Genomic DNA, 19594 nt, shown 5'->3' on the forward strand with positions numbered 1-19594 from the left:
CAAAACACGCCATGATTTCCATGGAAGATCTAGGTATAGGAGGAAGTAATGTGGACAACTTTATCAGTAGACATTACTTCCTGAGTCAACAATGTTTGAGAGAACTCATCCCCTCTTATGAACTTCAACTATTACTATCAGCATAGGAAGTCAGAAGGAAACTGAGTTTTACCTTTTGCCTTAATAACCATTAAAATTGACAATGTCTCTTACTGGGAGCCTTCTTCCTTACTGTGCAACTGACCAGTTTGAAGATAAATTTTAAAAGTTAAAGAGCACATAGTGGGGAATTTTTCTGCCTGCTAATATTTAAGATTGGATAAGGGGTCGATCTCTTCTGACAGGGAAAAGCCTCTAAATTTGGTGAACAGGACAATATTTTAAAATTTTAAAAGTTTAGCTGTATCTATTAAAAACATCCCAAGAAAGGTTGCTGAAGGCTGTGCAGTCCCTAAAGCTTCTCTGGCAGTACCAATGATTGGTTAAAGATGGAAATGTAATGTACAGTCTGTAATCAGACAAAAGTAGAGTAAGAAAACCCAATCAACAGTACACATGTCACCAGGGAGAAGGACAAGCAGAGAAAGAAAACTGTAAGGCAGAAGTAATGACAGCAGAAATGAACCCCCAAAAGACAGCAACAATCTCCACCACAATAAATGGACATTCCTCTTGTCATTATTCCCTAACTAATAATATAATACAGGACTATTACGCCTGTAACCCTTGTATTTTATGAAGAATTATAAGTCACTTACAGATCATTTGAACTGCCCTGGAGGTTGTATGTAAATTATAGTACTTGAAACTATTATTTTTATATGGAACTTTTGAACGTTCATGGGCTTAGCTATAGTCAAGGGGTTGCATAAGCAATGTTTTACAGATATTGAGGGACCTATATTAGTTGAAGAAATGGACTTGAAAGTCCAAGAGTGGTGCCATTAAATTTATTAAATCACTGAAATGATTCCCTCTGACAGTGGTGTTATGAAAAGAGAAGTAGGAAAAATTGGGAGGGTGTTTTTTTCTTCTCCTGGGGAAGCTGAGGAAAAGCAAAACTGAGGAAGATAAAGGAGGAGGGTTAAAGAACACTAGGGTGATTTAAAAAGCCGCAGGGAAACATTTTGTATGTTTCATTAAAATACAGAAAATATACATGTAAGTACAGGTGCAGACATTTATAAGTAATTTAAATGAAGTTATGGCACTTGGGGTGATGATGAGTCCCTCAAAGCCATAAGAGCCATATGACAAGGCATGTGTTTTCCCTGCCTTGTTGCTTCCTATGAGTTGTTGGTCAGGGAAGTCCAAGAGATTCTTCAAAACAATATAGGCTAATGCCATTGCTTCTGGATGCTTCCCCGGAACTTGAAGGTAAATACAAATGTAGAAGACACACCATACAGCTTTAGTATAAGACTTGCAGGGATCATATTAGAAACAGAAATATCCTTCCTGAGGATTAGCTCACATAACATGAAGGTGCTATACAAGCTGACCAGGGAGAAAAGCAATTAAAACTTCTATCCAGCTGTAAAGCTTTTGAATCACGATGACCAACCTGATGATGTATACATACAAGTGCAATAGACACTGATATCACAGGGGTAAACAACAACTACTTAATTGGACTTAACAGTTGCTCAACAGGAAGGAATTAATGCCTGGCACTTTAATCCAGCTAACTACCTGTGGCAGGTAAGGTCATTGGTTCCAGAGGAAATCTCACTACTGCTGTATTATGGAACCAGTATTCCTAACTACATTCTAAATACTATTCTTATATTCACAGAGAACTGTAACTCTTAGCCATCAACAAAGAAGCCTCTTGTGTAACAGAAATCATTACAAATATTCATAATTGTCCAAAGTGAAAAGAACAGCTGACTCAGGTGGCCAATCACAACTGCTGCATCTACAATACAACGTATCTAAGTCTCACAGAACACATCAGAAGGCCAGCACAATCACCAAACACATCCTAACTACTTGTTCCTATACCGGCAGGTAGGTATAGCTCTTAACCCTCAATCAAGGAAACTTCTGTTTGCAATAGATGGAGACCATGACAGAAAGCCAGAACTCATCAAAGTGCACAGTTGTGGAGCTCAGTCCAGGTGTACACATATCTACAATACAACTCTTGCACATAAGGGCCATGGAAAAGTACACCAATTGATCTAAAGTTATCCTCCATGGAAGAAAAGTGGGGATACCGGGCCTCACTCTTCTAGCTCCCTTGTTTCTTTTCTTCTACTCAAACTAAAGTGTGACTAGAAGGAAAAGATCATTTAGTGTAGACTGGCTTTCAGGAGCACAGTTAGCAGAAGACCTAGCCCAGTGGAGATGCCAGATGGGCTTGTAGTCTTTAGAAAAAGACTGACACAAAGACAATTTCCTGCGTCTAAGAAGAACTGTCTAAGAAGGCTCCTCTAAAATGAAGAATTGGATCTGTGAAAAGCCACAATTAATTCCCATGACAATGGAAATATAATCATGTTTCAACATGTGGTGTTACACAGATTCAAGGACATAGGCAAAGCCACCAAAGAAGGTATGGGTGGGTAGGCACGTGTGTATTGAAAAGAAGCAAAAGAATGCTTTAAAAGGAGATTTAAAATCCACCCCCCCTTTTGTCTGCAGAAATGGAAAGCAGGAAGGCTTGGAAGTTTTCCAGAACCCAGTTCCTTCACAGTCAACAATTGGCTCTTAAACTCACAAACTATTTGGAGCATGTGTTTTTCTTTGCTTGTTAGTTTTCCCACACTACAGATTTTCTAGATTTTGCTAATCAAAAGGCCTGGCTTATTACTCCCTTGGTATCCTAGTGTATTGTTTCCTCTGCAGATCAAGTTCCCTGTCTAAATTAGAACACTTTTTTTTTTTCAGGAAATAAAAGAAAAATACAAAAAAGAGAAAGAGACAAAAAAAAAAAGGATAAAATGGATCAACATTGCTGTGTCATGAAAGCAATTCCAATCTTCCCCCATTTATAACCATGCCAACCATGCCAGAGTTATGTAAGAGAAAATTCTTAAAAATTACAATTAGTTTGGCTTTGACTTTTAATATGATAATTACAGTGACTTACTTGTTATTCCCTTGGTAACAGATGGATTTGTCTTGAAATATTTGTGGCAAGTGGGGAATAGAGAAAGTAAAAAAACGTTTTCAAATGAGTTTTTACTTCTTCCTCTCTCCCTTCCATTTTTTATTATTTATTCTTTAACATTTCCATACACGTGTATATAATCTGTTTACACAGTCCCTCTTATCTTATACCTCCTTTAAAGGAGTTTTTCCTCTGCAGTCTTGGTTTACAGCAAGAAAGAAAAGGAGATAGGAAAGCCTAGGCTGTATTAGATGGGGAAGATGGAAGCAGTGTGGGGAGAAACCCACAGATCCACAGATCGCTACCCAAGATTCACTGGACCACCATTCTTTTTTTTTTTTTTTTTAGTTTTTAGGACCTACTTTTTTTTTCTTTTTTTTTTATTTTCTTTTTTTTACACTTTATTCATTCTGCATCCCCCCATAAGCCCCTCCCTCCTCCCCTCCCAATCCCACCCTCCCTCCTCCCTCTGCTTGCATGCCACTCCCCAAGTCCACTAATAGGGGAGGTTCTCCTCTCCTTTCTGATCTTAGTCTGTCAGTTCACATCAAAAGTGGCTGCATTGTCCTCTACTATGGCCTGGTAAGGCTGCTCCCCCCCAGAGGGAGGTGATCAAAGAGCAGGCCAATCAGATTATGTCAGAGGCAGTCCCTCTTCACATTACTATGTAACCCAATTGGACTCTGAACTGCCCTGGGCTACATCTGTGCAGGGGTTCTGGGTTATCTCCATGAATAGTCCTTGGTTGGAGTATGAGTCTCTGGGAAGTTCCCTGTGTTCAAATTTTCCTATTCTGTTGCTCTCCTTGTGGAGACCCTGTCCTCTCCAGCTCTTACTATTCTTTTTTTATGTATATTTCAATTTTTTTACTATTAATTATACTTTATTCACTTTGTATCCACCCTGTGGTTCCCTCCCTCCTCCCTTCCTCCATCCTCTGCATGCATGCCCCTCCCCAAGTCCACTGATAGGGGAGGACTTCTTTTCCTTCCTTCTGATCCTAGTCAATTAGGTCTCATCAGGAGTAGCTGTGTTGTCTTCTTCTGTGGCCTGGTAATGCTGCTTCCCCCTCAGGGGGAGGTAATTATGGCCCTTACTGAGCAGGCCAATCAGTTCATGTCAGAGACAGTCCCTGTTCCTATTACAATGGAACCCACTTGGATACTGAACTGCCATGAGCTACATCTGTGCAGGGGTCTTAGTTATCTCCATGCATAGTCCTTGGTTGGAATAGCAGTCTCAGGAAAGACCCCTGTGCTCATATTTCTTGGTTCTGTTGCTCTCCTTAGGGAGTTCCTGTCCTCTCCAGATCTTACTGTTTCCCACTTCTTTCCTAAGATTCCCTGCATTCTGCCCAAAAGTTGCCCATGGGTCTCAGTATCTACATTGATAGTCTGCAGGGCAGAGATTTTCAGAGGTCCTCTGTGTCAGGCTCCTGACTTGTTCCCTCTTTTCTCCTTCTTCTGATGTCCAGCCTCTTTGCCTTTCTGGATAGGAATCGAGCATTTTAGCAAGAGTCCTCCCTCTTGATTAGTTTCTTTAGGTGTACAGATTTTAGTAGGTTTATCCTATATTATATGTCTATATGAGTGAGTATATACGGTGTGCATCCCTCTGCTTCTGGGATAGCTCACTCAGGATGATCTTTTCCAGATCCCACCATTTACCTGCAAATTTCATGATTTCCTTGTTTTTTTATTGCTGAGTAATATTCCATTGTGTAGATATACCACAATTTGTGCATCCATTCCTCCACTGAGGAGCATCTGGGCTGTTTCCAGCTTCTGGCTATTACAAATAATGCTGCTACAAACATGGTTGAGCAAATGTCCTTATTGTATACTTGAGAATCTTTTGGATATATGCCTAGGAGTGGTATAGCTGGATCTTGAGGAAGTGCTATTCCTAGTTGTCTGAGAAATCTGAAGATAGAATTGGAAGAATTAAAGAAAACACAAACGGAGGAAATCACGAAGAGGGTGAACCTAGGAAAGAAAACAGGAACTACAGAAGTAAGCATAACCAACAGACTACAAGAGATGGAAGAAAGAATCTCAGGTGTGGAAGGTATGGAAGAAATCGATGTATCCATCAAAGGAAATAATAAATCTAAAAAATTCCGGACACAAACCATCCAAGAAATCCAAGACAACATAAAAAGACAAAACCTAAGAATAATAGGAATAGAGGAAAAAGAAGATTCCCTCCTCCTAGGCCCAGAAAATAGTTTCAACAAAATCATTGAAGAAAATTTCCCCAACTTAAAGGGGAGGCCTATAAGAATACAAGAGGCCTACAGAATACCTAATAAATTAGACCAGAAAAGAAAATCCTCCCATCACATAATAATCAAAACAGTAAGTATACAGAACAAAGAAAAAATACTAAAAGCTGCAAGGGAAAAAGGCCAAGTAACACATAACGGCAAACCCATCAGAATCACACCTGACTTCTCAACAGAAACTATGAAAGCCAGAAGAGCCTGGACAGAAATCATGCAGACCCTAAGAAAACACAGATGTCAGCCTAGGCTACTGTACCCAGCAAAACTCTCAGTTTTGCTGTACCCAGCAAAACTCTCATAGATGGAGAAAACAAGATATTCAACGACAAAAACAAATTTCAACAATACCTACACACAAATCCAGCGTTACAGAAGATACTAGAAGGAAAAATATGACCAAGCCATTCTTAACTCTGTGGAAAAGTAAAAGTTCTCAGGAGGGAGCAGAAAATAGAAGTGGAGTCTCTTAACCCTAAGGTGATGACTAGCCAGCAGGGGGCACTTCATGGGGCTTTTATTTTGAAGTGAGCACTGAAGATCTTTTTCTTTTTCTTTCTTTCTTTCTTTCTTTCTTTCTTTCTTTCTTTCTTTCTTTCTTTCTTTCTTTCTTTCTTTCTTTCACAAATTTACTCTTTATTCACTTTACATCTTGGTTGTAGCCCCACCCCTCCACCCCCACTAGTCAATTTCACCATCCATCCCTCATTCCCCTCACCTGTTCCTCAGAAAAGGGGAGCTCCCTTTCCCATCCACGCCAGCTCATCAAGTTGCATCAGGACTGAGCATGTCCTCTTCCCCAGTGGCCTGATAAGGCAGTCCCACCAGGGGGAAGTGATCAAAAAACTAGCAAGTGAATCCTTGTCTGATGCAGTCCCCACTTCCTTCCCTTACTAGAGGACCCACATGAAGCCTCAACTGGCCATCTGCTACACCTTTGTAGGGGGCCAGGTCCAGTTCATGCATGGTCCTTGATTGATGATGCTTCAGTCTCAGCAAGCCCTTCAGACCTTGGTTAGTTGGCCTTGTTGGTCTTCTTATGGAGCTCTTGTCACTTCCAGGTTCTTTTCTTTTTCCTCCCACTTTTCCGCAAGACTCCCTACTCATTGCCCTGTGTTTGGCTGTGAGTGTCAGCATCTGTTGTGAGGCACTGCTGGGTAGAGTCTCTCAGAGGATAACTCTGTCAGTCTCCTGTCTGCAAGATTAGCAGAATATTGTTCATAGTGTCAGGGGTTGGCACTCTCCCATAGGTTAGGTAGGTCTGTTACTGGGCCAGGCATTGGTTAGGCATTCCCTCAATCTCTGCCCTATCTGCTCTATCTTGATCCCTGCACATCTTATAGGCAAGGTGAATTGGGGCTGAAGCTATTTCTTGAATCTCTTGTTTGTTTTCTGAGGTATCCCTTGGAAATAGAAGAGGACTTCCTGACACACTGACGTCTGTCATAACCTCCTCCTTTCTCATGAGAACTTTTGTCAGGACAGGTCTTAGGTCCTGTTATATGTGCAACATTGCTTGAAAAAAGAATGACGCATAGAATATGTTTATACTTAACAAACTTAATGCTCACATCAGTGTATGAGCAGAGTTCTTAGTGGCCTTTAGGAAGAATTGTATTTAAAGAGGTTAGATGGCTTTTATTTGTTTTCTAACATTAATTATAAAATTATTCTTACTCTTCATTTCTAATTACTTATTAGAATTTTATGGGACAGGGCTGGGTGAAGAATAACTATGCACTGGCTAGTTTTATGTCAATATGACACAAGCTAGAGTTATCTGAAGGAATAGAACTTCAATTGAGAAAATGCCTCTGTTAGATCTAGTTGTAGTGCATTTTCTTAATTAGTGATTGATGAGAGAGGGCCCAGCTCATTGTGGATGGTGCTTTCCTGGGCTGGTGGTCCTGGGTTCTATAAGAAAGCTGGCTGAACAAGCCATGTGGAGCAAGCCAATAAGCAGTACTCTTCCATAGCCTCTGCATTAGCCTCCTGCCTTGTTTGAGTCCTGTCCTGACTGGCTTTGATGAGGAACAGTGATATGGAAGTATAAGTGAAATAAGCCCTTTCCTCCTCAAGTTATTTAGGTCACAGTGTTTCAGTTTCATAGCAATAGCAATCCTAAAGAAGACAAGGTGTATTCTGGATGTCCTGATTAAGTTCAAGTCCAACTGCAAAAGATCCTACAGCGGAAGCTTAGTTTCCATACAATGATAGTACAGAGCACAATTATAGCACATTATATGAGAATGTTACCTCTCATAGAACCAACAATTACACAAGGAATTTTTTTTAAAAAGGACTAACACTTTAAATTTCTGCATTTGGTTTTCTTGTCACGCACACACTATGTGCTAAGAAGGATTGGTGTTTTTAAAAACAAACAAGAAAACTGCCACACCTGTGAAGTTTGCTCTAAGCATGGAAGCAAACAGTGTCAACATTGCCTCCAGGTGTCAACCTTGATGGCTCATAAGCATGAGCTCTTTCCTTTTCTATGTGAGAAGTGTCCTGTCTGCTGTAGTGTTGGCTGCAGGGAAAGTTTACCTCTGCTGTTTTAGTGCTTGCAGTTGTTAACTTTCTCGTGCTGTATAAAAATATCCCAGAAAAAAAATTGCTTATAAAGAACTGCTACTTTTGGAAGTTCCAGTCTATGACCAATCAATTGCTTTGGATCTGAGGTAGCATATCAGGGTTTAGACATGGTGTAGAAAAATTCCTCTCTTTCTTTAACTGGCAAAGAGGAAAGAGGATGGTCCACGGAACTCTGCCTCCCCTCCAAGGACATACCCACAACGATCAGAACACCTACCACTAGGTCCTTGCCCTTGGAGTTTCTAGCACCTACCAGAAGTCCTGAGCTAGGGCCTAAGCCTTTAACACATGGGCCTTTGGGTGACCCTGAGGATACAAATACATCTCACCTGCAAGAAAGATCCTTCCTTCCAGCCTGGAGCCTGTACTATACGATATTATTATTCTATAAAAAGATTCAAGGACACATAGTTTTTAATCTATTACATTAAAAAACTAAAATTTCCTCAAAAAATGTTCAAGCTTTACAGAATGATTAGAAGTTAAGTAAAATGATAATTTGACAGATAGTTTGTGATTGACGTTTTTAGATCAAGGACCTGCTTTGGTAATTTCACCACAAACTATGAACAAAGGCTTTCTCACATCACAAGTTAAAGAAGATGATGATTTGACAGGTACTTTGTAATTGATGTTTTTAGATTAAGGACCTAATTTGGTTATTTTACTATTAACTAGGAACAAAGACTTGCTTATAATGTTGACTTTGCTTCAAAGTGATGGAGGCTATAATATACAGTTAACATTTTTACTGAGTTGTGCTAGGCCTTCATCATTTTTTAATGACAGTGGAAACTTTGTCCAGGTTAAAGAAATCTTAGTCATAGAATCATAAAACATAAATCAAGACATGCTATTTTTGTCAGCAAAGAACATGTTCTTAACGCCTGTATCTTTATTTCCAGTACTCTAATTCCATCAGAACTTCTTAAGTTCTTCCTCAAAAACACTGTTGAATACTGGAATTTAGTAATGACTTTGGAGAAAGAAATACCAAGCATGATATCTGTGGCATTCTTGAGTCAAGAGTATTTATCAACAGTAATTTCTATTTTTATAAATGTCTGGGACCATGTGAGTTTATGAAAGAGAGCTGTTTATTTATCACAGTGAGTCTCTTCATTTTCTTCCATGACAAGAGCAGACATAAGACTGATTGCTGATCTTTTCAGTCTTTATTTACATTGGGAGCAATAACTCTTCAACTAATTTATATAGGTGCCAAAAGTAATTTTTATTAAATATTTGTGTGTTCTATACACAGATGCTTCCAACTTCAGAGTAACATATTGGAATAAGTTTATTTATTTTTATAATATAAAGTCCCGTTAATCAAAACAACACAAGTCTGAATGTAGCAATTTCAAATATTTAAAGAAAGCCACTTTTATTATTTTGCCTGCAAATATATAGCAGTACAATTATTATGGAATGGAACAAATGCCTTATATAATATATTTCAATGAATAATCATGAGCTAGAATTACTAGCAATTTACAATATAAATATTATTCAAGGAAAACTTAAAAAATAATGTACTATACATATTTTAATGTCTTTCATATGCAGAAATGTAGTTCTTGTATCTCATAGTTTCAAGATTGGAAACATCATTTCATAGTACTATGACCTTTAAAATGTGTAATCTTTAAATTCCTTACATACAATGTAGTCAGTTTTCAAGTACAGGATATTGCAAAATATTGATAGTTATCATCTGGACTCCTTAGACCACATAAGGTCATATTTATTTATTTATTTATTTGCTTTAATTCATTAGATAGTTTTATTAGCTGAAAGGTATCTCATATGTAGCACTAAAAAATTAATATATCCCAATTTTGTTTCTATTCTCCAAGTCAGCTTTTATAGATATTTACACATAATTCCTGTGTCAGCCAGGGTCCCGCATAGGCTTTCTGTAGGCATCTAAACAGGGATACACTGTACTACCTTTGCATGTGGATAGTAAGAATTCCTTGATTCAGTATAGTCACAAGCTTATGCTCTGCAAACCAAAGTCTTGACATATTTCCCTTTCTGGTCAGAGGGCTTGCCTTTTCAGTAGTTATGATGGTTTGAGTACAGCATGTTCTCAATTACTAATCTCTAGCTATACTATATCAGTAAAGCACTTTGTAGTTCTTCTCATTACAGGGTTAGGAAATGTGTTTAGCCTTCAATTCTGACTACAGCTATGCAGTTTTCTTTATCCAATAGGGTACAGTAGAATGTTCAGCAGGCCTGTTTTGAGCCTAGGCTTCTCATCACCATGGTAACAGGTTTCCTGGAGGTTGAGAAGTACCATGTTTGAGACTACCCTCATGAGAATATCAACAAACACATCCCTGATATACAAATGAGCCTGTATCTTTTATATACTTCTGTTTAGCCAGTTCCTTGCTCTTTTCAATCAGATGCTTTACTTTTATATGGGACTGATATTTTGTGTTCTGTTGTTACACAGCAAAACTGACTGATAGAACCAGAAAGGTAAATCTATGATATTTAAAGTAGGAAAATCTATGTGATTAGTTTCTCAAAACATACACCTCTTATATTCAAATCATACTACTGTATTTGTTATAATGCAGGACTGTACTTCATACCTCAGACACATTGGATGAATCAGAATCAGAAAAAGATCTGAAAAATGACATATCTAGGAAATATTTGATATCCAAGGAGTGCAAACATTACAATATGAATGTATTTTTTTCCTTCAGTTGGCAACAGCATAACACTTCCCAGGATAAATATCAGTGGGTCATATTTGGGAAGAATCTCTTAAATTACCCATTGTATTAGATTCCCAGAACAATAACAACAAAAGGCATAGGGTCACAGAGGAAAACAGCATAATGATGAACCTCAGGGTCTATCCATGAGAGCATCTATGTCTTCTTTATACCCTGTGTGTTAAGTATTCTAGGCCTTGATATATTTTGTACAATAGAAAGTGTACAGGCCAGAGAGAGGACTACCTGGAGGAATTCTCAGTGTTGTAAAGTTTTCAACCCTCTTACATTGTTTGAGGATTATTTCTAGTTCTTCCATATACAAGGGACATGGAAAAGGCATGTGTTATGCCTGTCATATGACTTCAATGTAGAGACATACTTCATTTATTTATTTGTTTGTTTGTTTTTTGTTTTTTAAAATTTTTATTTTTTATATTAATTACAATATATTCACTTTGTATCCCAACTGTAGCTCCCTCCCTTATTCCCTCCCAATCCCATCCTCCCACCCTCATTTCCTGTCATGCCCCTCTCCAAGTCCACTGATAGGAGAGATTCTCCTCCCCTTCCAGCTGACCTTAGCCTATCAGGTCTCATCAGGAATGGTTGCCGTTGTCTTCTTGTGTGGACTCGTAAGGATGTTCAGAGTGAGGTGATAAAAGAGCCAGCCATTGAGTTCTTGTCAGAGTCAGTCCCTGTTCCCCTTACTAGGGAAACTGACTTAGATACTGAGTACTATGGACAACATCTGAGCGGGGGTTCTAGGTTATATCCATGAATGGTCCTTGGTTGGAGTCTCAGTCTCAGAACAGACCTCTGGGCCCAGATTATTTTGGATCTTTTGCTTTCCTTGTGGAGCCCCTGTCCCTTACAAGTCTTACTATCAACTCCATCTTTCATAAGATTCCTTGCATTCTGCCAAAAGTTTAGTTATGAGTCAGCATCTGCTTTGATACACTGCTGGGTAGAGTCTTTCAGAGGTCCTCTGTAGTAGGCTCCTGTTCTGTTGCCTGTTTTCTCCCTCTTCTAATGTCCATCTGTTTTGCCTTTCTGAGTGAGGATTGATAATTTTACCCAGGATCCTCCTTCTCGCTTAGCTTCTTTAGGTGTACAGATTTTATCCTATGTTATATGTGTAATATCCTATATTATATGTCTAATATCCACCTATGTGAGTATATACTGTGTGTGTCATTATTTTTGATTGGAGGTTCATCAAGCCCATTTGAAGTAGCTATTTGTATGACAAATTTGTACACTATAAAAACTCACATTATGAAGACTTCATGGTGGTCAAGAGCAGTGTGCACCATTTCTGAAGGACAGAAGATGTAAAACTGGTGAGTGGAAGGGTGGCTGAAGCCCAGAATCTACTTTGGGGCTTCCTGGGCTAAAGGGGACAACCTATGAGCTGGAACTGATTGGATCCAGGCCCTCCATACATCTCCAGGGTCTGAGATTGGCAAACTACCACCTCCCTGCACTTTCGCATTGCCATATTGGCTTCAGCAGGGGTGGGGAGTGCATAACCCCAATTACAGGGTACCTCTTTACTCTAACAGCCAAACAGGAGACCCAAATCTGACAGTGGAAAAATGTGGGCTCCCAGAAATTACTGCATGGGCCTGCAAGTGAGTTCTTGGGCCCTCTGTGCTTGGCATACCACCTGAGATTGAGTTGGCTTGTCCTCAGCACTTTCCATACATTGCTGCTAGTGAGTGCTTCTGCAAGAGAGTGCACACAAAACCCCATATGAGGGTCCCTCTAAGCTAGAAGCCAGACATCAGATCTCTCCAATCCACGGTCTTGCTGGGGGCAACATAGGGATCTCTGAGGCAGCTTTCTCAACATTGAAGCTCCTCTTCTGTGGGTCTCCCAGCGGAGTCCAGCCAAACAATTCCTAGAACGAAGATGGCACAACCCAGAGAGATCTGAGTGCTTTGAGCACAATACGGAGAGACAGGCTTGTGGGCCACCGAGCCATCAGGACACCTGTGCTGGTGCACTGCACCCATGAAAACCACGCCTGCACCACAGTCTGCAGTTGTACTTCTCCACTGCAAACCATGCCTGCACCACAGTCTGCAGTTGTACTTCTCCACTGCAAACCATGCCTGCACCACAGTCTGCAGTTGTACTTCTCCACTGCAAACCATGCCTGCACCACAGTCTGCAGTTGTACTTCTCCACTGCAAACCACGCCTGCACCACAGTCTGCAGTTGTACTTCTCCACTGCAAACCACGCCTGCACCACAGTCTGCAGTTGTACTTCTCCACTGCAAACCATGCCTGCACCACAGTCTGCAGTTGTACTTCTCCATTGCATCTCATCCTTCCAGTCAGGCACACCTCTGCTCACATTTCTGCACTTGCAAACTTGTGCCTACAACCTTCCTCCCTTAGATGCATCGGAAACAGTAACACCCATTCTCAAACCAGTGGACCTCTCTCATCTTCTTGAAGAATAGTTCAGACTCCAGAGACAGACCTACCCAGTCTTCAGTACAGGCTCCAGGAACAAACAGATGGCTAGAGGCAGGCATAAGAACACATCCAACAAAAATCAGGACATCATGGCTTTTCCAGGAACCCCCAAAATCAATAGATATTTTAATCATTGGAAACACAAGAAAATGATTTTAAAGTTATGCTTATCAAATTATTAGAGGCACATAAAAAGCAAACTAACAAAACTCTGAAAGAAATACTCGCAAATATAGCCATACAAATAGAAGCACATAAAGAGGAATTTTATAAAAAAAAAAAAGATGCCATCATGGAAAGACAGGAAACTACATTCAAATAGATGAAGGAAATGGTGCAAGGCATGAAAACAGATTTAGAATCAATAAAGAAAACATAAGCAGAGAAAACCCTGAAGCTGAGTACTTAGAGAAAAGGTCAGGTACCCCAAAGGTAAGCATCACCAACAGAATACAAAAGATGGAAGAGAAAATTTCAGGTGCTGAAGATACAATTGTAGAAAGTGATACATCTCTCCAAGAAAAAATAAAATTGGAAAAATTACAAACACAAAACATCCAAGAAATCAAGGAAGCCATGAAAAGATGAAATCTAAGAATAACTAGAATAGAAGAAAAAGAAGATCTAAGGCTCCAGGTTCCAGAAAATATTTTCAAGAAAATCATAGAAAATTTTCCCAGCTTAAAGAAAGAGATGTCCTTAAACATATAAGAGTCTTACAGAACATCAAATAGATTGGACCAGAAAAGAAACTCCTCACATCACATAATAGTCAAAACACTAAACCTACAGAACAAAGAAAAAACATTAAAATCAGCAAGGGAAAAAGGCCAACCAAGTAACATACCAAGGCAGACCTAACAGAATCACACCAGACTTCTCAAAAGAAACTATCAGCTCCACAAGGAGAGAAACAGAACCAAAATTTTGTGCACATTGGTCTTTCCTGAGACTCATACTCCAACCAAGTACCATGCATGGAGATAACCTAGAACCCCTGCACAGATGTAGCCCATGGCAGTTCAATGCCCAAGTGGGTTCCATAGTAATGGGAACCGGGACTGCTTCTGACATAAACTGATTGGACTTCTTTTTGATCACCTCCCCCTGAGGTGATATATTGCCTTACCAGGCCACAGAGGAAGACAATGCAGCCACTCCTGATGAGACCTAACAGACTGGGATCAGAAGGAAGAAAAAGAAACCCTCCCTTACCAGTGGATTTGGGGAGGGGCATGTGTGGAGAAGGGGAAGGAAGGGAGGAGTTGGGAGGGGAGGAGGGAGGAAACTAGAGGGGGGATACAAAGTAAATAAAGTGTAATTAAAAATAAAATTAAATTAAAATTAAAAAAGAAGAAACTAAAAAAGATGAGGAGGGGCACTACATTCTCACCAAAACAAAAATACACCATGAGGACATCACAGTTTTGAACATCAGTGCCCAAAATATAAGAGCACCTGCATTTGTAAATGAAACATTATTAAAGCCCAAATCAAATATCAATCTCAACTCCTTGATATTGGGAGACTTCAACACTCCACTCTCACCAAGGGACAGATCATATAGACAGAAACTAAATAGGGAATAAATGACACAGAGGTCCTAAATAAAGTAGACCTAATAGATGTCTAGAGAAAGAGTATACCTTCTTCTAAGCACCCCACAGAACCTTCTCCAAAATTGACCAGATAGTTGGACACAAAACAAGCTTCAATAGATACAAGAAGATCAAAATAATCCCTTGAATCCTGTCAGAACATCTTGGTCTAAAAACGAGACCTCAACAACAGGAGAAATAACAAAAAGCCTACAAATGTATGGAAATTAAACAACTCTCTACTCTACTACAGCTGGATCAGGGAAGAAATAAAAAAAGAAATTAGAGACTTCCTTAAATTCAACGAAAATGAAGGCACAACTTACCCAAATTTATGGGACACAATTAAAGCAGTGCTAAGAGGAAAGTTCATAGCACTAAGTGTCTTCAGAAAGAAGTTTGAGACATCTCAAATAAGCAACTTAATGGCACACCTGAAAGACCTAGAAAAAAAAAAAAAGAAGAAGGCACACTCAAGAGGAGTAGATGGTTGGAAATAAACTCAGGTCTGAAATTAATAAAATAGAAACAAATAAAACAATTCAAACAATCAGTGAAACCAAGAGCTGGTTCTTTGAGAAAATCAACAAGATAGACAAACTCTTAGCCTAACTAACTAAAAAGCAGAGAGAAACTATCTAAATTAACAAAATCAGAAACAAAAAGGGGGACATAACAATAGACACTGAGGAAATTCGAAGACTCATTAGGTCTTACTTCAAAAGCCTATATACCACAAAATTTCAAAATTTAAATGAAATGGACAGTTTTCTTGATATATTCCATGTATCAAAGCTAAACAAAGATCAGGTAGATTAAAGAGCCTTCCGTCCCCCAAGAAAATATAAGTAATCATCAAAAGTCTCCCTTCCAAGAAAAGCCCAAGGCCAGATGGTTTCAGCTCAGAATTTTGCCAGACCTTCAAAGAAGAGCTGATGCCACTTGTCCTCAATCTATTCTATAAAATAGAAACAGAAGAAACATTACCAAAGTCATTCTATGAAGCCACAGTAACCTTGGTACCTAAACCACACAAAGATCCAACGTAAAAGGAGGATTTCAGAACTATCTCTATTATGAACATTGATGCAAAAATACTCAATGAAATGCTCGCAAACTAAATCCAAGAACACATAAAAGATATCATCCATCATGAATAAGTAGGCTTCATCCCAGGCATGCAGGGGGGCTTTAATATGTGGAAATCCATCAATGTACACAAACAGAAGGGAAAAAAAGCCACATAATCATCTCCTTAGATGCTGAAAAAGTGTTTGACAAAATCCAACACCCATTCATGTTTAAAGTTTTGAAGAGATCAGGGATAAAAGGCACATGCCTAAACTTAGTAAAGACAATATACAGCAAGCCTATAGAAAACATCAAATGAAATGGAGAGAAACATAAATCAATCCCAGTGAAGTCAGGGAAAAGGCAAGGGTGCCCACCCTCTCCATATCTCTTCAACACAATACTTGAAGTCCTAGCTAGAACAATAAGACAGCTAAAGAAGATCAACGGAATACATTGGAAAGGAAGTAGTCAAAGTATCAATATTTGCATATGATATGATAGTATACCTAAGTGTCCCCTAAAAATCTACCATAGAATTCCTTCAGCTAAAAAATACCTTTAGCAAAGTATCTGGATAAAAAATTAACTAAAAAAATCAATAGCACTCCTGTATACAAAATATAAAAGGTCTGAGAAAGAAATTAGGAAAATAATACCCTTCACAATAGCCACAAATAACATAAAGTACCTTGGTGTGACTCTAACCAAACAAGCCTGTATGAAAAAAAAATACTTCAAGTGTCTGAAGAAATAAATTGAAGAAGATATCAGGAAATGGAAAGGTCTCCCATGCTCATGGAACAGTAGAATTAACAGTGAAAATGTCCATCCTACCAAAAGCAATCTACAGATTCAATGCAATTCCCATCAAAATACCAACAAAATTCTTTACAGAACATGAAAGAATAATTTGCAATTTCATATGGAAAAATAAAAACCCAGAATTGCTAAAACAATCCTGTACAATAAAAGATCTTCTGGAGGTATCTTCATCCCAGATATCAAGAGAGCAACAGTAATTAAAAAAAAAAAAAACTGCCTGTACTGGCATAGAAACAGAATGATGGATCTATGAAATCCAATAGAAGACTCAGAAATAAACACACATCTCTACAAATACTTCATTTTTGACAAAGAAGCCAAAACAATACAATGGGAAAAAGATAGCATCTTCAAAAAATGGTGCTGGTCTAACAGGAAGTCTACATGTAGAAAAATGCAAACTCCTATTTATCACTGCACAGAACTAAAGTCCAAGTGGATCAAAGACCTCAACATAAAACCAGACACACTAAACTTTTTAGAATCAAAAGTAGGATTGATCTTACCTTCTTCCTTCTTGTTTAGCTTCCTAAGGTGTACAGATTTTAGTATGTTTATGTTGTCTTATCTTATAGGTCCATTATCTAATTATAAGCGAGTATATACCATGTGTGTCTTTCTGCTTCTGGGATACCTCTATCAGGATGATCTTTTCTAGGTCCTACCATTTGCCTGCAAATTTCATGATTTCCTTGTTTTTAATTGCTGAGTAGTATTCCATTGTGTAAATGCAGCACAATTTCTGTATCCATTTATCGGTTGAGGGGCATCTGGGTGTTTCCAGCTTCTGGCTATTATCAATAAAGCTGCTACAAACATGGTTGAGCAAATCTCCTTGTAGTATAGTTGTGTACTTGAGCAAATTTTGGACGTATGCCTAGGAGTGGTATAGCTGGATCTTGAGGTAGCACTATTCCTAATAGTCTGAGATAGTGCCAGATTGATTTCCAGAGTGATTGTACAAGTTTACATTCCCACCAGCAATGGAGGAGGGTTCTCCTTTCTCCACAACCTCTCCAGCATGTGATGTCACTTGAGTTTTTGATCTTAGCCATTCTGATGGGTGTAAAGTGAAATCAAAGTGGGGAAGAGCCTTAACCTCATTGGCACAGGCAACAGCTTCCTAAACAGAACACCAACAACACAGGCTCTAAGATCAACAACCAACAAATGAGACCTCATCAAACTGAAAAAACTAATATAAAGCAAAGGGTACTGTCATCAGAACAAAATGACTGCACAGATTGCGAAATGATCTTCACCAACCCTATATCTGGCAGAGGGCTGATATCCAAAATATCTTAAGAACTTAAGAAGCTAAACACCAACAAACCAAGTAATCCAATTAAAAAATGGTGTACAGAACTAAACAGAGAATTCTCAATAGAGAAACATTGAATGACAGCTAAACACTTAAAGAAATTCTCAACATCCTTAGTCATCAAGGAGGTTCAAATCAGAACAAACCTGAGATTTTCCCTTACATGCATCAGAATGGCTAAGATCAAAAACTCAAATGACAACACATGCTGGAGAGTTTGTAGAAAAAGGGGAACCCTCCTCCATTGCTGGTGGTAATGTAACCTTGTACAGCCACTTTGGAAATTGATCTGATGCTTTCTCAGACAATTCGGAATAGTGTTTCCTCAAAAATCCAGCTATAGCACTCCTAGGCATATATCCAAAAGACACTCTAGTATACAACAAGGACATTTGCTCAACCATGTTTTTAGCAGCTTTATCTGTAATAGCCAGAATCTGGCAATTTCCTAGATGTCCCTCAACAGAAAAATGGATACATTTACACAACGGAATGCTACTCAGCAATTAAAAACAAGGAAATCATGAAATTTGCAGGCATATGGTGAGGACTAGAAAAGGTCATCCTCAGTGGAGTAACCCAGAAGCAGAAAGACACACATGGTATAAATTCACTCATAAGTGGATACTTCTTTTTTGGTCGTATTTTATTGTCAGAACTCAATCACATGACCACATGTACCTGGAAAAGTAGGTTAAGAAATGGTCTGGAGAGATGATAGCTCAACAATTAAGAACAATGAGTGCTCTTCTAAATGACCTGAGTTAAATTTCCAGCACTCACATGGTGGCTCACAACCATCCCCAAAGAATCTGATGCCCTCTCTGGCCTCCATGAGTACCATACATGCATGTGGCTCATAGTCATACATGCAGGAAAATATACAAATTCACAAAACAAACAAATGAACGAACTACATAAATGTATTTTTTAAAATGATCTATTTCTGGGAAACAGAAACAACAGATGAAGAGTTACTTTGCCTAATATCAGCCTCCACTGCCTGGCACTAAATTCTATAACAATAGGTTTTACATGCCACAAAAATGCATAGTATTAATGGAATTTGAGGTTCTAAGCTGTAATATTAGGCAAATGTTACTTGTATGCATGGAAATTTCCATACTTGGATACTTTAAAAATATTCCATAATAATTTTATATGCACATGCAATGTATTTAGATCATTCCCACTCTCCCATTCTTCCTACTGTGCTCTAGGACTCTCCCTTGCCCTTCTCAGATCCACATGTGCATGGATATGGGGACATCCAATATCATATGGGCAACCTTAAGAAAGTAGATTCTCCTTCAGGAGCCATCAACTGCCAATAAACCCCCAATTGGGAGTGGAGTTTCATGAGCCTGCCTGTCGTCTGTGCTAGAAAACTGACCGGCTTGGTCTTTGCAGAGCTTGTGTAGGCAGCCATAGCTGCTGTGAGTTCATGAGTCCAATTCCTCTGACATATTCAGAGGCACTGTTTTGTAGCAGACCTCTCCTCTGCCTTTTCCAACCAACCCATCCACTTCTGGGAGCCCCTTGAGGGGAACATATTTAATACA

Source organism: Meriones unguiculatus, chromosome 4, assembly GCF_030254825.1.
Source record: "Meriones unguiculatus strain TT.TT164.6M chromosome 4, Bangor_MerUng_6.1, whole genome shotgun sequence".
NCBI classification, from domain to species: domain Eukaryota; kingdom Metazoa; phylum Chordata; class Mammalia; order Rodentia; family Muridae; genus Meriones; species Meriones unguiculatus.